Source organism: Astatotilapia calliptera, chromosome 23, assembly GCF_964374335.1.
Source record: "Astatotilapia calliptera chromosome 23, fAstCal68.1, whole genome shotgun sequence".
Lineage (NCBI taxonomy): Eukaryota > Metazoa > Chordata > Actinopteri > Cichliformes > Cichlidae > Astatotilapia > Astatotilapia calliptera.
In genome coordinates this window covers 44,233,953-44,256,120 of record NC_137443.1, presented here as the reverse complement: position 1 = coordinate 44,256,120, position 22,168 = coordinate 44,233,953, and the positions used below count along the sequence as shown (strand labels likewise).

At 40.2% G+C, this 22,168-nt stretch overlaps 1 protein-coding gene and 1 long non-coding RNA gene across 2 annotated transcripts in view; one reads left to right on the top strand and one right to left on the bottom strand.

Moving 5' to 3' along the window:
- LOC113017716 (NACHT, LRR and PYD domains-containing protein 12-like) overlaps window positions 1-22,168 on the bottom strand; it is a 1,242,929-nt gene that overhangs the window by 68,095 nt on the left and 1,152,666 nt on the right. The gene's annotated exons all lie outside the window — the stretch shown is intronic.
- Window positions 14,494-19,212, top strand: LOC145424013 (uncharacterized). Its single transcript, XR_013904964.1, has 2 exons — window positions 14,494-17,756; window positions 18,147-19,212. It is a non-coding gene; the product is annotated as an uncharacterized LOC145424013 (long non-coding RNA).

The window sequence follows — 22,168 nt, the reverse complement described above, 5'->3', positions numbered from 1 at the left end:
ACCGGACCAGTGTTGTTATTGTGGTTTTTCCTCTTGTCTCCATCCCCAATATTTTGAACCATAACATTTTGGGGGCTCGTCCTGTGGTATTGGGGTGGAATTTAAAAGTTTGGACGGTCCGAGGTTGTCGAACGGACAGGCACGAGCCAGTGGTCTTATGTGAGTGGGCATTAGTGATGGGTCGTTCGCGAACGAAATGGCTCTTAGAGCCGGCTCTTTGACGTGAACGACGCGAGCCGGCTCCTTATCGCGAGCCGTCACGTGGGGTTTTTTTTTCTTTCTTTCTCTCACCCTCTCTCTCTCTCGCACTTTTTTTCCGCTTCACTTCGCACCTGAGCCTTGTGCTTTATGCTGGGCAGAGGGGGGAGGGGCGGTAGTTACACTCAGTAGCACAGGAACAGAGCCAGAGAGAGAAAGAGAGGCAGGGACAACAACGTCACATTAGAAAGGTATAGTAATCATCCACAACTATTTTCGGTTGCAGATGATAAAGGATTCAGAAAGTTTATTCATGCAGGTCCATATGACAGAGAATATGCATGTTCTTTTTGTTTTCATATTATAATTTATATTTAATTGTGTTGTGGTTTGCAGTGTTTTGTGTTGTTTTCACTTTAAATTTGTAAAAGGAAAAAGCTGAAAATTTAAATAGTTAAAAGTTGAAATGTGAATAGTTGATTTTTGTATTATATGATTTATTTATTACATTTTATGTGGAGTGAAAAAATAAAAGTTTAATTTACAGTGGCTCCTACAGACAAAGCACATACAAACTTCAAATCACGTACGAACTCCAAAACACGTAAAAACTCCAAAACATGTAAAAACACGTACAAAAAACAAAGAAGCACATAAAAACTCAAAACACGTACAAAAGACAACAGAAGTGCTCCAGGATGCTGGGCGCAGAGTTGAGCTTTTGTTACCTAGTGGCTACACAAGCCAGCAAGTACCAACGACCGGATTTTGGTGTGTGGTAGTAACAGGTAAATGAAAAAAATTTTTTAATTATTTGAATATATATGAGTGCCTGTGTATAAATACACAAACAATACACACATGCTTTCAATTGTGTAATTTAAGTGATCTAGTAGCTCTGCTTTGGAAGTTCAGTTCATGCTAGAAATGTGTTTTGGAGTTTGTACGTGTTTTGTCTCTAGGGGCCACCGCATATATTTATATTTAAACATATACAAATAAAACCACTTTTTTTTACGTTAGTAATTCCGTTTGTGCATAATTTTATATTATTGTTAATAATAAATTAATTAAAGCAACAAAACAACCTGAAGAGCCGGTTCGGAGCCGAAAGAGCCGGCTCTTTTTAGTGAGCCGAACCGAAAGAGCCGGATCTCTAAAAAGAGCCGGAAATCCCATCACTAGTGGGCATAAGCCGGCTTATCTAAAGGTAAGGCACTACCTGTTGAATTATTTCCAAAGTGTGCCAAATTGGATATGACTAAATTAAAGTCTACTCACTGAAATTACTGGTAGAGGGTCTGTTTTGATTTTGATGAGGATCCGTGTGTGTTATGCAGTTAAAGTCGGCTAAGAGTCTTTAATGAAGTTGAAAAAGGAATTGAAAGAAATGCTGGGTTCGAGTCCCAAGGAATTGAGTTAGAGTCTCAAGTAGTTTGATAGGGAATTGGTCATTTTGTTGGTTAGAGTCCAAATTGGTTATAGAGTGGACCTGAGTGGTCAGTTTGTGGGTTCGAGTCCCCATTGACCTCTAGGTGACACTTGCCTTAGTCATACTCTTGTTTTAGGGCGTTGACTGGTGTTTGAAATTGTTATAAATTATTATAGAACGGCGGTTAGAGTCCGCTAAGAAGCGCATAGCCCGGAGGTTACGCTCCCTCCTGGCCGTGGACGCGCGGTCTTGACCTGTCGGCGAACAGGGTTAGTTCAGTTTGGCTTATCTGTGGGGTACAGGGCATCCTGAAATAAGCTAGGAGTTAGAGTCTCCTCACCGTTTGGAACGGTGTGATGTGCTTTTTTGAATACTGTTAAATTGAGTTAGGGACCTTAGGGATTAGGCCAGATAAAGTTAGAGTCTGATACTGTTTGATTGATTACAAAAAAGTTGGACTTTCTTCGGTTGGACCCGTTATGGTTAAATTTGTCGAAATTGTGTAGGTGCTCTTTAGAAATTAGGTCAGAAACTGTTCCAGAAGTAACAGATACTGTTTGATTGATTACAAAAAAGTTGGACTTTCTTCGGTTGGACCCGTTAACTTAAATTTGTCGAAATTGTTAGGCGCTGAATCTGTCAGGCCTGTCAGTGATTGTAAATATAAGACGTCTTTGTAATATAAAATAAAAGAGTTTTGTCTGAGCTTTGTGTGACCCTGTGTGTGACGACAGCGCACTGCAGCGCTGCGAGCTATTTTTAGACTGTGTGTGAACATGCAAATGAGCTGTGGAGCGCACAGAGGACTTCTGTTGCTGTTTAGCGTGTTTTTGAGTTTTATAATTATGATTTGCAAATAATGATACATGCCTGTAATTAAAACGCTGATTTTGCTGATTATAATACTACAGATAAGGTTTTGAATGACTACGCTGAATGTTTGATGTTCGGCTGGGTTTTGATATAGAAGAGACAAATCGAGCATGATTAAGACCGGCACGTCAGCCGGCAGAGTAAGATTGTGAGGAAAATGATATTAAATAAATCTCTCAGTGTGTTGATACAGGTGGCTACGGGCCTGGACCAACTGCCCCCACAAGCACAGCGGCCGAAGCAAATTATAGTAATGGAAACCACACTCAGCAAGAATCAGCAGCTGTGGAAAAGACAGCAGCTAGCAGAGAATTAAAGGAGAAATTAAGAGAAGCTTTAACACATAAAATTGGGGCCAACAGACTTGTGGAGGTTGGGAAGGCTTCCGGAGCATCACAACAAAAGGTGAAACAAAAACACACACAAGCAGAGTAATGTGAGAGAGAGGCACATGTTAGAGAAATGCCTTGTTTGAGGAAAAAACGTTAAATTAGCCCACCTACAAACGCACATACACGCAATGAAGAAACAGCTTACACTCATGAACACGTGAAGATTTTCCAGCAAGTTTAAAGCAGTGAAACTTAACATACACCCGCCGTTAAATAATAAAGTTTATCCACTACTAACAAATAAACTCTCTGGGTTGCAGGACAACAACTTAACTTCAAAAAAAAAAAAAGGCACTGGTCTGACCAACCAGTGATAACACGACAAATTTAGTGGTTAGAAAAGTCAAATTGTGACATGTTTTCTGCTGATTGATCAATACAAGTGATTACCAGATGAAAGAAAATTCAAATTTTTGTGCTTTTAAACACGATCTTTTTTTTTTTTTTTTTTTTTTTTTTGGCCTGTCCCGTTTGGCTCTTTTTCATCAGAATTGTTGTCTAAAGGCAAAGAAAGATGCCCAACGGATTTACTTTACCAAACTGACCATCCCAGCCTTGCCGTAATGGTCCATTTGATTCACCTTTTATTGTTTATTTTATTTTCACTTACTGAATACGGGACAGACTTGACTGGGGGAAAGAAGGGGAGAAAGAAAGAGGGAAAGAGAAACAGCTGAGAAGAGGGACGGGGGAGAAGGGCAAAAGACAAAAACCAACAGAACGGGCAGAGAAAAAAAAAATGCATATATCAATCACCTGGATCACCTGCTGAGAAAGAAAAAAGAAAGCAAGCAGAAGAGAACAAGAGTAATAGAATAAACAACATCACAATGATATATGGGAATATGACAGTAAATACTAAATGTTAAACATTATTGTGCAGCACATAAGATCAACAGAACACAGTGTGCTTTGAGGTAGGAGCCAAAAAGGGTGTAGTTTGTGGGTGTGATCACCCGTGTGTACACCTGTGAGCATGGACGCGCTTGTTTTTAAAAGGTTCCTTCATGTAATGATCTGCTAGAGGGTGTGGGGGGGGGGCCACAGCCCCATCCTCCAGGGCTTGAAGCAGGTGTGGAGGAGATCAAAACTCCAGACATCCAGAGGCCCCCAGAACACAAGATACCAAGGAAGACCAACAGAGGGGCAGCTGCGCCACTGTCCCGGAAAGAGCTGAGGAGAGTCCCAGATGAGGGCTCACTCAGCAGCCGCGGAGCAGAAGCCAGGGGGAGTTGCAGTGACGCGCCCGTGAGCTCCGCCGGCAGCCAGCTGCGCCTGAGTGACCGAGCCCCAGGCCGAGAGGCCGGGGGCACCCCACCTCCGAAGTGGCCCGAGCGAGCCCCAGGCTCCAGGCCCCGATAAGCGGCCGCCAAGGAGTGAGCCGGTGTGTACCTGGACGCCCATCCCCGGACACAAAGAACCACCAACGCACCGATCTTAAGAATTTTAACATGTACCTGTGATGTCCTGTCAGCTTGGTGGGTCATGAGTGGATTATATGGTGAGAAAAAACAAAAAAAGGGGGAGAGAAGGCTGACACAGGGCCTGGTCCCGTTGTTTCTCCCCTCTCTGAATAACGCAGCCAAAATAACATCATTTTCCTGTTCATCTGTTTTTGTTTTGTTTTTGTTTTGTTTTTTCTCTTTATGCTTGGTTACAGGCGGCTGCTTTGTCGGCCCTGAAAGCCGAAGCTGACCCTGGACTCCTGCTCTCCCCCCTACCATCTTTGCTCTCTCCTCTACCATCTTTGATGTGACCCTGACCAAATGCTAAAGCAGCTGGACCCACAACAACAACTTGAAAATGTCAACAGTGCTGCAGGAAAACGATCTCATGCAGCGGAGACGGAGAGCGTTAAATCCAAGGCCCGTTTCACTACACGGGGAGATTTCCGTCAGCGTCTCTTCTTTCTGAGAAGACTGAGAAAGGCCCGGCTCCCACCACTGATTCTGACCACCTTCTATAGAGAAACTATCGAGAGCATCCTGAGCAGCTGTATCACTGTCTGGTTCGGGAACAGCACCATGCCGGACAGACAAGCTCTACAGAGGGTTGTGCAATCAGCTGAGCGCACCATCCGCTCTGAGCACCCTGACCTGCACTCAATCTACAGCAGGCGGTGCTGGACCAAGACCAGGAAGATCGTGAAGGACCTCAGCCATCCCAACAACAGACTGTTCTCTCTGTTGCTGTGTACGTGACAAATAAACATCTGGATTTGGAAAACGAGGCATTCGCAAAGCCAACAGCATTGTGCCTGATCGGACACACCCCTCTCACACACTCTTCACACTCTTGCCATATGGAAAAAGACAGCTTCAGCTGACAGAGCTGTGATGAGACGCCCATTAAGCCCAGATGAAAAGTGAGGCCGAGCAAAACAATGCTGACCTTAACCACTCTGCATTAAAACTGTGCAGGACAGTGACGGACCAACAATGATTGTCGGGCAGCAAAAAGGGCGTGCCAGAGACAGGAGGAGTAACTGAGGTCAGGAGGCACCTCAGAATGGACAAAACACCAGGAGAAAATAAGCTGAAGGCACAGGTGTCGGGGCTTGGCCAGGAGCTGACCTCTGAGAAGAGCCGAACAGCAGAGCCGCAAAAGGCCGTGGAGCAAAGCAAGGAAAACATCGATGGACTTCAATCTGAAGTGGACGGAAAAGATTCTGAGGTTTCTGCCCTCAGTAAGAGCTCAAGGCATCAGAGCAGAAACTGACCATGGCTCAGGAGGAGCTGGCTGATAATCGAACCCATCAGGCTTGGAGTCCCAGACACAGGACTTGGAATCAGGCCGGAGCTTGCTGGAGCAGGAGGTCGCCAAACCTGACGAAGAAGCTCCAACAGCAGGAGCAAGCCCTGAAGGAGCTACAGAAGAAAAAGGGTCAAGTTAAGGAGGAGTGGAACAGGGAGAAGTTGCAGGACACTGGAGAAAAGCACTGCCTCAATTGGGGCCAGAACCAGTATGGACAGAACTTTGAGCAGCAGCACCAACGGATGCAAACAGACTGAAAAGGAGGAGGGCAGGACCCCAGGGCATGCTTCAGGCTGTGGTTTACCCAGAACACCAGAACAGGAAAGTGATGAACACAAACACCCACACAAACACACACATCTACATGCACTGACTCAGAATGAAGAGAAACACACATATGAACATATGCACTCGTTGATTGAGTGAGAAATGACACACACACGTGCAAAAAAAAAAAAATCGAAATGCTGATTCAACTCACTGAGGAGTGATCCACACACACACATTTACAAGCTTGTGCAATAAAGAGTGATACACACACGCTGTTGCAATGAAGAATGCTTTACTAACAAATGCTGCACACAAACATCCAAATATGGAGTCGGTTACAACAACAAGAAGCCATTGATTGTTTATTGGTTAAATGCATTTCATGCCACACAGAGGGCATCTGTGTAGATTTAGGGGACAAGGTCTAAAGTAGTTTGGTTGTGAAAACAATGTCTGTGCGTGATGTCTGTTTATGGCTCAAGGCCTCCACTGAATTGTTTACTGTGCTTCACACAGCCTGATAAGGAGCAGTGGTACAGAGTGAAAATGATGAATTAACGGTGTGAGTTTTATTTCGGAGAGAATATGAAAAGGTTGTGTTGATTTGACTCAGTTGTTTAAGTTTCTGCCAAAGCAAAACATTTGTGTGCAACCAGTGTCCACTATTGAATTAAGTCAATCCAACATGTATTTGTCAGTGCAAAAAGGAGTTACGGTACCTGTATGCCTACACAATATAGTGTGTGAAGTTTTGGTTGATTTTTGGGTTTTGTTTGACACTAGGTTGATTCTATCAGTGAGGTTTGGATTGTTCTCTTTCTCTAACATAGAGAAAGAGGGTTTGATCTTTGGACATGTTTGTAATGGGCCCCAGTATTTGTTATTATATGAGTGTTTTATTGGTTACGTTTGTTTTTGCTTTTGTTACAGTGCACTGAGATAAGAACATCAGAGAGGTGTGATCCACCGGTGGTGATATTTTGGTATCTTGTGAGTTCCTGATTTAACAAATCAGCTCTTTAATCCAGGCCTGAGAGATTGAACTTTAAAGCGCTATAAAATATTCTTACTGAAAACAGTCGCAAAGTATTTTTCTCCATGATTATAATGGGCTTGGGAGAAATTCACTTATATGGGACATTGATCACATGAGAAGTCCTGAGCCTAAAAGGATTGCAGCGAGTCGATCCAGTCCAAAAAAGAAAAAAAAAACAAACAAGGAACTGTTTCCTTTAAAATGATGACGTCATCTTGCTGGTGATGGAGGCTCGAATAGGTTGCGCGTGAGACTCCATTATCAGCAATATCTGGTATGAATGTGTGTGGATGTATGCATGTGACTGGACTGTGACGGACTGACGACTAAAAGTTTTAACTGACTTGATATTGAGACAAAAACGGTACCGACTTTAGGATTATTGAATGTCCACAGACAATTCACCCAGCCTGTAAAAGAAGGGTGGATGTTTTGTTTTTGCAAGAACAGAAGGATGACAGAGACTAAAGAGCTGTAGCTTCACAGGAGTGTGAACTGCAGGCTGAACCCTTTGGTTGCTAATTTTGAGTTACTGATGTTTGCATTAAGAAAATTGTGTTTTAGTAGCTGTGTTTCGATTAATGTATCATATTATATGGTGGGGAATGTTAAATGCTAAAGTGAAGAAAAGGTTTGATTCCACTCATGACTGAACATGTTATTATTAACCATAGTGGGTCACTGTAAAGAGTCAATTAATTTTTATAGAGGTAAAAAAAAAAAACAACAACAAAAAAAACCTCCACCGAGGTCTATGAATAACAGGGGAATGATAGACAGCCACACTCAAAATGGAGATATGTAATGATAAACACTGGTCCCCGTCTTTTGGGCGCTTTCTTGAAGTAGTCAACAATTTAAAAGTAAGATAAAATAACAGGGGCATGTGCTGAGGGGTGGTGCTGCACAAGAACAAGAGTAAAATAAAGAGAATATTGTTTTCAGTTTTGAGAAGTGCAAATTAAAATGTACCATTACACTAAGAGGATCAATATGAAGTTTGATATTTGTTAATTTTGAATGAAGTACATGATTGGTGACTGTTCTGTCCTGAGCTTTTGTTTTTACAGCACCCGCTTGATCACACCAACAGTTTCTCGCCACCGAAGAGGGGTACTTGCAAAAAATAGAGAATGGGGAGGAATATCATCAAAACTGGAAAAGGTAATCCCCAAAGGGGGTGATAACGCCATAACTTTCACTTATGGTCAAATTCTCAAAATTTGACCCCGAACTTGAAAAATTCTTCAAACATTTAGAGACAGAGTGGAGGTTTAGATCAACACATGTCACAAACCACATAAGGCTGGAGCATTTGAATCAAAAAGGTGAATTGATACGCAGCAAAATGTTGATCATATTGATTATGTTTATTCCAGGGTGCAGAGAAGATTATTATTATTAAAGACAACAAATGAAATAACGAAAACTAGAAGTGGAAAAATTTGCGTTAACGGTAATAAAATCAAAACAAAAAGGAAAACTAACTAAAACTGTACTGAATGTTCACAAAACTAACTAAAATTAACTAGATTTATAGCAAAATGTGTTTAGTTGCATTGATGTGTGCGTGCCCTGCAATAGTAAAGTCAAGGCAGTACGTTAGTCGAGTCGTCTGTGTTGCTGCTCCGTCCACGCGCAGAATCATGTCAGGAAAAGTCGGGAGAAAGCGCCAGAGTCCAATTTAGGATTACTTTGAATATGACTGTTTTTTAGATATAGCAAGAGTCTTGTAGTGGAGAGAGACACAATGTCCTCCTGAGACCCAGGGAAAGAAAAAAGGGAAAAGTATTTTCATTTTTTTCTTTTTCTTTTTTCTTTTTAAGATAAATCAAGTGCTGGGACGGTAAAATAAACACATTACAAAAACAAAATTGTTTTTAACTAATTTTATTTAAATTTTACAACATGTGCACTACAGTGCACAAGGGGAGTTCATTGATCACGAATGTGAAACTAACAACATTCAAGAGCTATTTAAGAAGATTACATGTTCCACTGAAATTTTTGTAAGCAGGATATTAAAACTTATTTATATAACAATATCATAAAAATGTAGATCAGGGATCAACTTAGAAGTCACTGACACTTCACTAGCTGTAAGCCATTGGTTCAGGAATAAGTGATTGCACTGGGCTTTCTATTTCACAAAAGTCAATTCATTTATGATATCTGAGGAAGTACTGTGATTTTTATTTTTATTTGGAGACACAAAGGAACATTTGGCACTTCCCACATCTCACATATGTTTTACTGTTGCACCCATTCTACAACTGAAATGCCTTGGACTGTTAACCATTTCAGGCAAGTGGAGTGAACCATATTTTGTCATGTTCTCCGTGAAACTAAATGAGCCTAATTCTTAAAGACCCCTCAAATCATTTACTAGATGTTTATTCTTTGAAAATTAATAAAAATCTGAGTTTAACAAAACATTTTAAATGTAAATATCAAGCTTACCTTTCTTTCTTCCATAAAATGTGCTTGTGGGCACGTCAGCCATTTTGAAAAGGTGGGAAAAACAATTGGCAAGGCCACACCCCCACACATGTGATATAATTTTAAAGGTACTGTTGTCCTCGCTAAGAAACATCAGGACTTAGAGGAGTGGCAAGTAGAGTATGAGAGCTACAAGCAAAAACTAAATGTGTACTACAGTGCGCAAAAATGAATTACTGGGCCATCAGGGGGTTATGAGGGACATTTATGACACGAAAAATCCCACAAACCTTAAAGTGCACTTGAAAAGCTCACACAAGAAGGTTAACCTAGCTTACCTTGAAGAGCTCCCCCACTCAACCCGCATCCCCCGAAAACAGCTAACCCCAGATAAGGCAGCGTGATGTATCCCGAGATAACAGGACTGGGACATCTAAATAAATGTGTGAAACAATCGCCTTCAAAAAGGTTATCAATTCACTTCAACCAAAATTAGGAACACTCGGTGCGGCAAGAGTTAATAGTTATTAGTCTCAACACCCAAGGATAACCAGAAGAGCATGATTGATATGATGGAACTGAGATTTTGTTACACTTAATTTTTGCAAAACACAACTAAAACTAAACTGAAACTAAGGATTTTCAGGAAAATAAAAACTAGACTAAACTAGCAAAGAATTGGTAAAAACTGATTCCAACTGGTAAAAAAAAATTGAAAATCTGGAGGCAAAACTAGAAAAAACATAGAAACTAATGAAAATTGCAAAATAGTTAAAACCCTGGGGCGGAGATTGGCAGATCTGACCAGGAAATGTTATAAGATGGATTGTCAGGACAGTCAGCGTTAAAGCCACTTTCAGTCCATACTAGGATGGCATTGGACATCTTCGGGGCGGAAGAGAGTTGGTGTGACCAAGGTGTGGTTTGGCTTGTTTTATGTATATTTGAGATCATATGGCTCTGGATGGACCAGTTACCAGGGCATGGAAGGAGGACAGACTCATTGACTGAGGAGAAGGAATTTCCTGGGATTGGAGATCCTCTGGGTGAGTGGTTGATTAAAAGCATGCATAAAATAGAAGTTATCTGTTGTTATTGATTGGTAATAGATTGATAATTGGCCACATTTACAGCTGTATTGACTTGTTGTGGACGTAGTCGACTTCAGGTTTAAGCACTCTAATTAACAGGTTGAAAATAGTGACATTAAAGGAAGAATATGCAGCGCCACCCTGTCAGACGCCAGTGACGGTGGAGCTCACTGATGAATCAGGTGAGCTGGATTCATGGCTGATTCAAAACTAAGATCCCCCTGCTGTGGTCAGTAAGGGGAGAACAGGGGGAAATAACATTTAAAAGAGGCATTTATAAACGTTTATGTGTCAAGCGAAACGGGATAAAAGGGGGTGTTTTACTGTTATTTTAATATCAGCATTATTATTGTATGAGAATCATGCAACAAGTATTGCATCGATGATCATATATTGAAGCTTTTGACCTTATACTAACATCTGTGTTCCTGTGATGGTTATAACCTCTGATGAATCTTCTATTTACAGGTGTTAGGATAATGATATAATTTTTCATTGCAGGTGTAACCATGATCATTTTTATACATATTGCAACTTGTTGCTCATTGTAGAGTTGTGCTCAAGTTAATAAGGGTTAAAAGCTACAGTCAGCGCGAATGTCTGACTGATCTATTGAGGGAAAAGGCTTCGAGCATAGAAGGCCGCACGCGCTTACAAAACACTGATATCATGTTATTTTTTGTGATCTTTTCTTCAATTATGTCTTTAAGTTTAGTTTAAATAGTGGCAGTTAATTAAACGACATTTATTAAAATATTAAATACCTGAGTCAGAACATTACACGCAGATCACCTTAACGATCTGGGAAACCTTGTAGCTGCCTAACCTTTTCTTTTAATGTTCTAGCTCCGTTGATTTGACACATGGGGATGTGTCAAAAAAAAAAGGGGGGGGAAGTTGAGCTTTAACATCAAACAAGGATTATTTGAACATTTTATAACTTCATTTGTGTCTTTAATACCTTAGGAATGGTAAAACTTAAGCTAATAGCGGCCCGAGAAGTTTCCGGTCTTTTGTAGAGAATCAGTAAGAAGCATAGATCATTATTTTCATGTGTAAGCATCAATCATTGAAATGAACTGAATAGCGTTTAGAAGATTTGTTAATTTCTTTGTCTTTTGTTAAAAAGAGTGGTTTCAATAATGTTCAGACACACCTTTCAAATGTGCTTATAACGAGTTGGCACTTGGTCTTTTGAAGGTCATAAGCTTCGTTCGGCGTGATATATTGCAGGTATTGACTTTGAGTGCAGAGGGCTAAATGCAAACACGCTTACACACACATAGGATATGATTAGAATAAGTCCCTGGAACATTCTGAATGTTTTTAAACCAATTCTGAATCACTAGAAGGTCAGTAGATAACAACATTAGATTATTAGGGTTAGGAAGAGAGGTGTTTTGGTTTTCTGTCTCTTACAGAGAAAGGAACAGACACCAGACGAGGTCACAGATATACGAGGATCCTCCGCAGCAGAGACAGACACAGTGACTGCCAAGACACCAACTGGGTCCAAGGGTCATGGCGTTTGGGCTCCAGCTAGTCACCACAAAAGGATGGATCCCATAAACACAGCAATAACCATGAAGGGGTTGGCGGAAATCCGGGAACACCAGACCAACGAAGTTCGAGAGGCTCTTGGGCAAAAAGGGGGACACGTTCCTGTTCCTTTTTCTGGAGGATACACAGATCGTTGTTTGAAATCGGGGGCAGAATAATCCCCTGATCTGTGCCACGACTGAAGGGTTGTCTAACCCCTGAGGTTGAAGAATGAAGAGCAGAGGATCACCCAACTGGACGACACTGGTAGCTGCAGCAATAACATAAAAGGCTAAAAGCTCCTTGGACAGAGGTTCTAGTCTGAGTACGTCTGGAGGGTATAAGGTAGCACCAAATAAAGCTGTGGGAGACCTGGGGAGTGTCATCTGTACCTGCTATTGTTGGAATAATAGTTTGTCTTGCATCTGAACTGCGCAAACACAGAGGTCATCCCACATATGGTTCGCCCCTCAGGGGGACAAAGGACCTCAGGAGTGAGAAGAGATGAACCCAGCCACACTGGATTATGGGGTGTTGGTGAGCTCATTATTCTAATGAGCTCATCAGGGGGAATTATTAGATTATAATATTATTTTATGCCATGTTAGACCCCTAATTAAAGATGGTGAATTATTATGTAGTTTTAGTTGGCATTATTCTCCTGAATTAGAAGAAGCTGATAACTATTGCATTAGTTAAACTGATTTGCATTACATTAAACTGCTGACTTGTTGTGAATGAATGATATTGTTTTATGATGCATTATACTGCTGAGTTATAAGAAATACTGTTCGCAGAAAGTAATTGTCTTATTTGTCTGATTAGAAGAGAACAGAATATACTGGAGTTTTCTGCCCCATCTCAGCAGGAGCAGATAGACGGGGAGCCAAGGTCGTAGCTTAGGCGCTGTGTGAGAGAAAGCATGTGAATGTTTAGGCTTTTTATGATAAGGTGGAGGCACCAGAGGCTATAAGAGTTTGAGCAATGCTCCACCATTTTGAGATCTGAGGCTGTCTGCATCAGTGCCCATCTCCCACGCGTGTGTTCATTAAAATCATCGTTTGACTCAACCCGACCGGACCAGTGTTGTTATTGTGGTTTTTCCTCTTGTCTCCATCCCCAATATTTTGAACCATAACACACGCTATTTTAGTTTAAAATGCTTATAATGTTATGATAAATGGTAGTTTTGTTGTTACTTTTACAATATTATCCATCCTTCAGTTTCAGTGAACATGACAGTTAGCAGTGTAATAATTCCTCTGTGATAAAGAAAAATTAGCCTGTTTTCTTTTTGTGTGGGAGCTCGCACAGTGTTTCAACTTTACAGCCTTTTAATATGAAAGTCCTGTCAGTACACTTCCTTTTTACATCATTTCACACTTGCCCCGTGAAGGGCAACAGTCTGACGTCTGCTTAGCCAGGAAAGCTTCAGCTTGTTTCTTTCCGCACATCTTCCTCTTCACTGTCGGTGGCTCATAGACATGTTAACAAGCATGGACGTATCAAAACTTTGCTTGATTTTGCTGTTACCACTAGCTGTGTCCCATGATGCTGAAGGTAATACAAGGAAACTATTTTCATTATGCATTATTAATATTTTTAAATTTATAACCTCCTTGCTTTTAGTTTAAACTAAACACATTATTATGGGATTAAAAAGATGGTTTAACATTCACAAAATATAGAAACTAAAGTCCTCTCTGACACAGGCTGAATCTTGTATTTACCGTATTTTGCTGTCCCTGTTTACAGAGACTGTTGTGAAGACAGTCAGGAGAGAACACGATGTCACTCGGATTTGCAACAAGGAAAGTCAGACTACTATTGTTTTGATTATCTGTAAGATCAAAAGACAGAGGGACACAGGAGGAGAGTGTCATCTGCTGTATCGACACGGAGAGAACGTTACTCAGGAATGTGACCCCAGGTTCTCAATAACAAAAGAAAATCAGACTGCCTTTCTGGAGCTGACCAGTTTAACACCAGCTGATAGTGGGAACTTCACCTGTGAGTGTACAAACACTGAAGGGACATATATTGTCCATATCAGTGTCACTGTGGAAGGTAAATGCATTTTGGTTTCTTTATTTGACACAGTTATTCAGCACTGTGTCAGCATTGTATTGACCTGCTTATGTGTTTTTTATTCTTGTAATTTGTTCATTTCTTTTCTTCTTATTTTCACTTACAGCAGTTTAAATACTCTCACTGACTCATTTATCAGGTACATCTTTGAACCGAGTTGGACCACCTTCAGCCATCAAACATGTCTTCATTTTTTGTGGCACAACAAGGCGCTAAAAACATTCCTCAAAGATTCTCAAGACATATTGAAATTACATCATCACACAGTTGCTGCAGATTCGTCAGCTGCTCTTACTTGAAGCAAACTTTCCGTTCCACCACATCCCAAAGGTGCTCTGCTGGATTGAGATCTGGTGACTGCACAGGTCGTACATGATTTGAGCGCCGTGACATGGTGTGGTATCCTGCTGGAAGCAGCCATCAGACGATGGGTATTTTTTGGGCATAAAGACATGAATGTGGTCAGCAACAACCTTCAGGCAGGCTGTGGTGTTTAAATGATGCTCAGTGGTTACTACAGGGTCCAAAGTTTGCAAAGAAAATCCCCCACAGAGCATTACACCACCAGCAGTCTGAACTGTTAGAAATCAACTCATCGGGCAAGGCATCGTTTTTTTAGTCTTCTGTTGTCCAGACTTGCAAACTGTAGCCTCAGCTTGCTGTTGTTAGAGGACAGCAGTGATATCCAGTGTGGTCCGCTCTGCCTCAAGGTTTGATGTGTAAACAGCATTTTTACCCAGAGAATCACAGCTCACTGGATATTTTCTATTTTTCAGACCATTGTCTGTGAACAGAGATGATTGTGTGGGAAAATCCCAGCAGATCAGCAGTTTGTGAAGCACTGGGACCAGTAACATGTGCCATGTTGCTCTGTTTGAGCATTGATTTGCTGACATTTTATTATTTTATTAACCTTTATTTAACCAGGAAGATGAAGCTGACATGTGATTGACAAATGAAATGAACACTGAAATATTTGTGTTACACCCTGAACAAGTATACCTCATAAAGTGGCCAGTGAATGTATATAAGCAGTTGGACCAATTTCAGTTCATAGTAATATTCAGAAAAGATGCAAAAGAAGAAGAAGAAGACAAAAGAAAAGAGCACAGTGACAATATTTAAAGCTCTGTGGTTATAAAACTGGGGTTTCATTACTTCACTCAGAGTTTCAGTAGACGTAAACTGTGTTTGATTTGTGTTTTGATTTCCAGGAAATGAAAGTAAATGATTTTACTGACAAATGCATCTTTTCAATGATTTAGACACAAACGAGGCCCACACTTCAGCAGACAAATCTTTTTCCGTTTATCTGCCCGGTGTTGTGATCATCTTTATAACTGGAGTTATCGTGGGATTTATCTACTGGAGGAAAAGTAATGGGTGAGACTATTTTTGCTGTAGTAATTCAAAGATGATATAGATGTAGAGAAAGTAAAAGGAAACATCGCATTTCAATAAATGAGAATTCGGTGTATGTTAAACATCATGTCTAGAATGAACACTTTTTATCCTTCCAAAAATAATTATCATTATTAAGAGAGAAGATAATATAAATGTAGATGTTCTTACTTGATTTTTCTCTGTTTGAATGTGAATAGTGTTACACTAATGCTGACATCCTTTCTTATCAACGTGGCTGCTTAAGGTCAGGAACATCTGGAGTGTCTGTACCTGAAAATCCCAACGGTTTGGTGAGCAATTTATTGCTACGATCTACAGCAGCTAGTTAAAAGTTTGCAGAAATGTAGTTTTTTACCATCAGGGCCTTATGAGCCTATACTGGTGTTTTTAAAAGTTATGTTTGACTTTATGACTTTCTGTGTCGTTTCTGGGATGCTTAGAACTCAAATTGCACTGCTGGAAATAGTTTATTTTGATGATTAATTTTGCATTATAATATTTATTTTTGTTTTTCCTGCATTATATAAAAATTGGTGTATTTCAGAAATAAAACTATGAAGACACTCAAAATAAATTTCCTGTGGTGGGAAACTATTTTGTGCAACTATTTTGTATTTACAGTTTTGAGAGATAAGCCTCTTAAATTTCTCTAACTAGAAATATATGTTCAAAAACAAAAACGATTTTCAATTTTTTGGTAGTTTATTGCATTTTTTTGCAATTTATGTAATTACTGTGCACTTAATGCAGACATATTATTAGAATTTGGGCTATAATGGTTGTATTTATGTATATCAACTTGAAATGCTCCCAAAAATGGCACTACAGCATGTAAAAATATAATATGAGCTCTGGCAGACTTGGTAAAACATGTACATTTATGTTTTAGGATGTTACTTATATAGATAATTACAGATTAGTGTTATAATACTATTAGTGCCAACTTCAGTGTCCTTTATTTTGTGAAGAAGCTCTTACAGAAATGAGCAGAAACATTAAATAATCCAGGCAACAGATGGAGAGATTTAAAGATCAATAGAGTGTGTGGGTAGACCGGGTTGAACTTGATTAATACCTAAAATATTTCACTTTTCTAAAGGATGACGATGAGCCAGATCAGCCCTATACAAACCTTCAGCAGCCATCGAGTGATTCCTACCAGACTATCATCTCAGTGAACCATCAACACGACAACAAGACACGCTCAGCAAGAAGCACAGGAACTGTGGGAGTGGATAATAAAGCTCTATGAAACATTTTAAAGTATATAAAACTTTAGGTGACATACTAATATAATAATATTCATATATTATAATAAACGTCCATCTTTTCACACTGGATAGTTGTTTCCCAGTAATGGAGACCATTCAGTCATAATACTCCAACTCAGGCTCTCAGATTTAATACAATACAAACACAATAAACTGTGGCAAACATGACTCTTTGTATCAGACTAGTTTTGTTTTTGAACAAACATCTCATCATAATTTGAACACAATGTCCATCCAGATAAACAGAGAGATCAGTCTGGCTTAAACAATGTTGGTGGTTTACCTTCTACTGTCCTTCCACTTTTATGCACTTCTATTTTAGACATAGTAAAAGTTTCAGTGTAGACACAAGAGGTGAAATAAGGAGGGTGCAAGTCTTCCTGCTTTCACTATAGTCTACCTCACACTGTCAGCCACAGTTACTTCCTCACCAGCATGACTGCACGGAAACTCTGCTTTCTCCTGCTTCTGCTTGTGGTTTTTAGCAGTGAAGGTAAATATATATAATTAAAAAAGAAAAGCTGTAAAGCCAGGTGTTTAAGAAGAAAGCTTTAGTTAGGTTAGTGAAATAATATATGTGATTGATTTTCCCACAACAACAAATATATAGAAACTATAATCCCGATTTTGTTTCATTTTAACTGGAACAATTTATAGAGACTCTTGTGAAGACAATTGGAAAGAAACCCGATTCCACTCAAATATGCAGCAAAACAACTCTGAATATTACTGTGATGATACTGTGTGAGATCAGCACAGAGAGGAGCCGAGGAGAACAGCGTCGTCTGCTCTATCGTTACGACCGAGGCTTTATTCATGGCTGTGACTCCAGGTTCACACTGATCAAAGAAAATGAGACTGTGTTTCTCCACCTGCTCAACTTAACATCTGAAGACAGTGGGAACTACACCTGTGAGTGTGGATTTCGTGGTGGATTGTATGTTCTCCATCTCAGTGTGACTGTGAGAGGTAAAAACATTTTCTATTTATACCCACACCGCAGATTCAAGGTGGATGTTTGGAACTGCGTTAACACTTTCTTTTCTGTCATACATGGTTTGAGGTCGTCATTCCCGCCTGCAGCGGCTTAATGAAAGGTTTCAGTCAGGAGATGAACATCTGGAATGTTTTTAAGCTCTTCTTCTGTCTAATTTGTTTAAAATTTCATTATAAAACTGCTCCAATCACAACTTTGGTGTTATTTCATCAGTGAAATGTTTGAATGATGCAATTGTAACTCTAATGTAATGAAAAGATAAACATGTTTTCCACTTTAATATAACAGGTTAATGCAAATTTCGTGACTTTTCATGTTTTCAAAATGAAGTTTTTTTGTGTGTGTGTGGCAACATTCAACAGACGATGGAGATTCTTCTGGCATGAAGTTCATGGCTACAGTTCCCATCATTTCTGCTGCTGCTTCACTCATCAGTGTGGCTGTGATAACCTGTGGTTACAGCCTGAGGAGAAATCCTCGCAGGTGAAAACTTTTACTGACGCACTTAAACTCATGAAATGACCCTTTGAAATCACTTGAGCACATTACTGCATACAGCAGCCACTGTGGTGTTCAAAGTATCTCATAGGTTCTTTTAAAACACCACACATTAGTTGTAGACATAGCTAGTCTTGTGTTGGAGGTATTTTTCACCCCATGACCTCTGATGTTTTTATCCTAACAGAGAAAACAGATCAGGTCTAACTAACTTAACAGGATCTGAAACTCGCCAGATGTTTGTGAGTTTTCCATAGTTCTGTTTTACACTTAATTGTGCCGAGGCTGCAGTGCATTATGTCTGTGTTTTAAGCTGCACTTTAATTAAATGTAAATGACAGTGTAAATTGTTGTTTAGGACAAAGAGGACCGCTACATGAGCCTTCATCGGCAAAACATCGATGTCTACCAAACTATCTCCTCCGGTCGCCTTCATCATGATGCTGAGGCCGCTGCATGTCACAGTCATGTACAATAATAATCAGAGATGGAGTTTTTACCCTGACTACGTGATCTATAAAACTATGATGCTAGACATGCTATCTATAAAAGACACTGACATTTTAACTTGCCAGCATCATGTGTACTGTTAGTTTGTTTTGCACTGAAAAAAGAGAAAAATATTAACGTCCAGTAAAACTTGTAATGATGTTGTGAATGAATTGCCTTAATTCATGGCTTTTAACACCATTTAATTTCTGTTTTTTATCTGGTTTGAACGTTGAAAATCCTGCCACTTGGCTCTGTGGCCTCTGCCACCATTATGGTTTTTGCTATACTGGTCCACTTGATAGTCATATTTGATGATGATTTTACTTTATTTTGAGTCATTAGAATCAGAACGGGGGTCAGGAAAGAAGAAAAAAGATAAGCTGGGGAGAAAGTTAACAGAAGAAGAGGGAAAAATAGAGAAGAAGAGAAATAGATGGAGAGGAAGAGAGAAAACATACTGAAAATCTATTTCATCATCTGCTGAAAAACACAAGGAAAAACCAACACAGTGGGGAACCCACAGCAACAACCAATAATATGCAGTAAGTAGGCTAGTAAGTAGTAGTAAATAATAGATATTAAATGTTACTGAGCAGTAAATGGGCCCAGAGGGCCGAGACCTGAGGGCACCCCACCCGCAGCACAGGCCCAACAGAGCCAGGGGGCCGGGCCCCACCGAGCAGCCGCCCAGAATGAGCCACTAAACACAGAGAACCACTAATGCACTGTGGGTGGGGGCACCAGCTACTGGCAGGAAGTGTGGTGGGGGGAAATAATACGTGATTATTTTTATGTGGAGTGGAATTAAACTGCCATAGAATATGCTTGTGGTGGATTTGACTCAACACAAGCGTATTGTCAAAGTGTTCTTTGGCATGCATCGAGACAGTTTCTCAGATACTGAAGTGACTTGAGCAGAGCCAGTTAAAGCCTACTGTGCTTGAGTGGGCAGCTCAAGTTTCCACGTGGAAGGTTTAGTGAGACAAAGACAGGAAGTTAAAGCTGCTGACTAATAATCTGCAGGTTCCTGATTTGAGTCTCTGTTAAGAGGATGGTGTCTCTGAGATAATTGCTTTTGTGCATCGATAAATAAACAGGGAAATAAATGAATAGAAAAAAGCATCCGAGCGGATGTGCACCGATGGTGTGCCCACTGGTCTTAAAGTGCCTTTGCGCCCCTTACCATTTATGGAGGTCCCATTTGGGCACGTTGGCATGGACCTATAGTGTACATGGATATTGCTTTGTATTAGTTCTGGTATATTATACAACACAATAACATGATGCAGTGCTGCTGTGCACCATTTCTGCAAAGAGTGTGGTGCAAGCAAGGAAGATAAGATAACTCTTGCACAGTCATACCTAGTGCAATAATACAACAAAATTGGAAACTGTCCCACCATAACACAATCATTTAGATACAATATTGGACTTTGTTTACATGTAACTGCACAAATAGAATTTAGAAATGTAATTATTGACAAGAGTGAGCAACCACTTATAATGTAATCTACAGCTGTGAGCAAACAGCTAGATAGAGAATCAGAAGTGTTGTTTTCTACAAAGTTTGCTGTTTCAGTGAGAGTCATATGTCATATCATTTCAAACAGTGGCGATCCAGAAATGTTGTACAAACGAGTAAGACTAACTATAGACTTTAGCCAAAGTTGTTAAGTTAGCTAAAGAGTTGGGATTGTGTGTAAGGCATAAATAAACCTAAAATGCAATGTTTTGGACGTTCTTTGGCACATTTCCCTGCTGTAGGGGTCTCTGCAAGCATACGGGGCTCTGAGAGGGAACAAGATGACAACGAGGAATTCTACTGGAAATAGGGTTGCCAACTTCCTGAAAAATAAATAAGGGACACCTCGTGGCCAGGGCCAGGCGACCCAGTTGTCTTCACCCTTCCCAGTGTGGTGAATTTTCTAGCTCTTTTTTTTAACCATTTGACTTGAAGTTGATTTAAGTAGATATGTTCTACTTAAATCCTATTCTATTCTTTGTGATATGAACACATGGGAAACAAATGATCATTTAGCCATTTATTTTTAGCTCAAAATGACAACATTAACACAGTAAAACAGGTCTCTTTCTTAAACAGAAGCCTGTCATGCTTAACTTTTGAGAATATAAGTAAATCTTTCTTTAAAAGAACTCTGTCCTGCTTAACTTAAAATAATAGAAAACAATAGAAAGAAAAATATTCTTCTAACAGTGCACATTTAGTGCATTTAGTACAATTGGCTTCAGTTGAGGTATTATTTCAGCTTTTCTAATGCTAATCAGCTGCTCCTGTTTGTAAACCCGCCTGTTCCCATGATTACGCATCTTAACTCATCATCATTATTCATCTATGTATTACTTTTATGTATTAGTCATCTATTTGTTGTAATCATCTATCCTTGCAGTTGTTTCTTACACAAAATAAGTTATATTATCACACTTCTGGCCACATAGCGCTGATATTGACTGCACATGCCCATATTAACTTTTTCCAGCCAGGTGTTTTCCTTGTCCCATTCTTCCCTTTCTCTGAGGGGAACAAACATTGCTGCTCTAATGCTGGGCTCACACTGTGCGGTTTTAGGCCCATTTTGAGCCGATTTTTGAGTCGTGCGACCGTTTTGGTGATCGGACCGTTTTTTGGCCTTCGTCGTGCGTCGTGTAGTATACGTGGGGTAACGAGAAGCGATTAACACCTCGAGCAGCTCCCGATCATCAATCGCTCGTGAGCCGCTCACACTGCTCACGCGCAAACACGTAAACGTCGGTGAAAAAGACGGAGCAGCACGGCTGTGCAGCGTGTGAACTTGTAGAACTTTGGAAAGCTCATCCGAGCCTTTTCGATGTGGCCTCACAAAATTATCACGACCACAACAACCGTGAAAATAGTTGGATTTACACTGCTGCTCAATCACAGCTGCCTGATCAATGTTTTTCATTAGCAATTTAGCAAAGTTGATGGTGGTGGTGTGTCTGTGTGAGTGAAAGACAGAGAGCGACAGATTTTCTGCTATAACCTTCATTTTATGGAGGCACAGTGTGAGCACTCAGGTCGCATCAGAGCATCGGGCCGTATAGTGTGAGACCTGCATCGTGACCTACCAACTTCTAACCCCTGCGAGTCAATCGTGCAGTTTGAGCAGGAGCTGAATAATGTGACTGAAAAAAAAAATCGCACAGTGTTTGCCCAGCATAAAGCTGGGCAAACAGTGTGCGATAAGTGTGCTGTCAGCTCATTGGTCACAAAGCAGGAGAGGGGCTGGGAATTATGTTTTCAAACAAAGTGTTAATTCCATTAAAAGTTATAGACTACTTTTGAGTCTCACTGTATTACGGGACAAAGTGCGTCCCTTATTAGCTCAATACGGGACGTGTACTTTTGTTTCTAAAT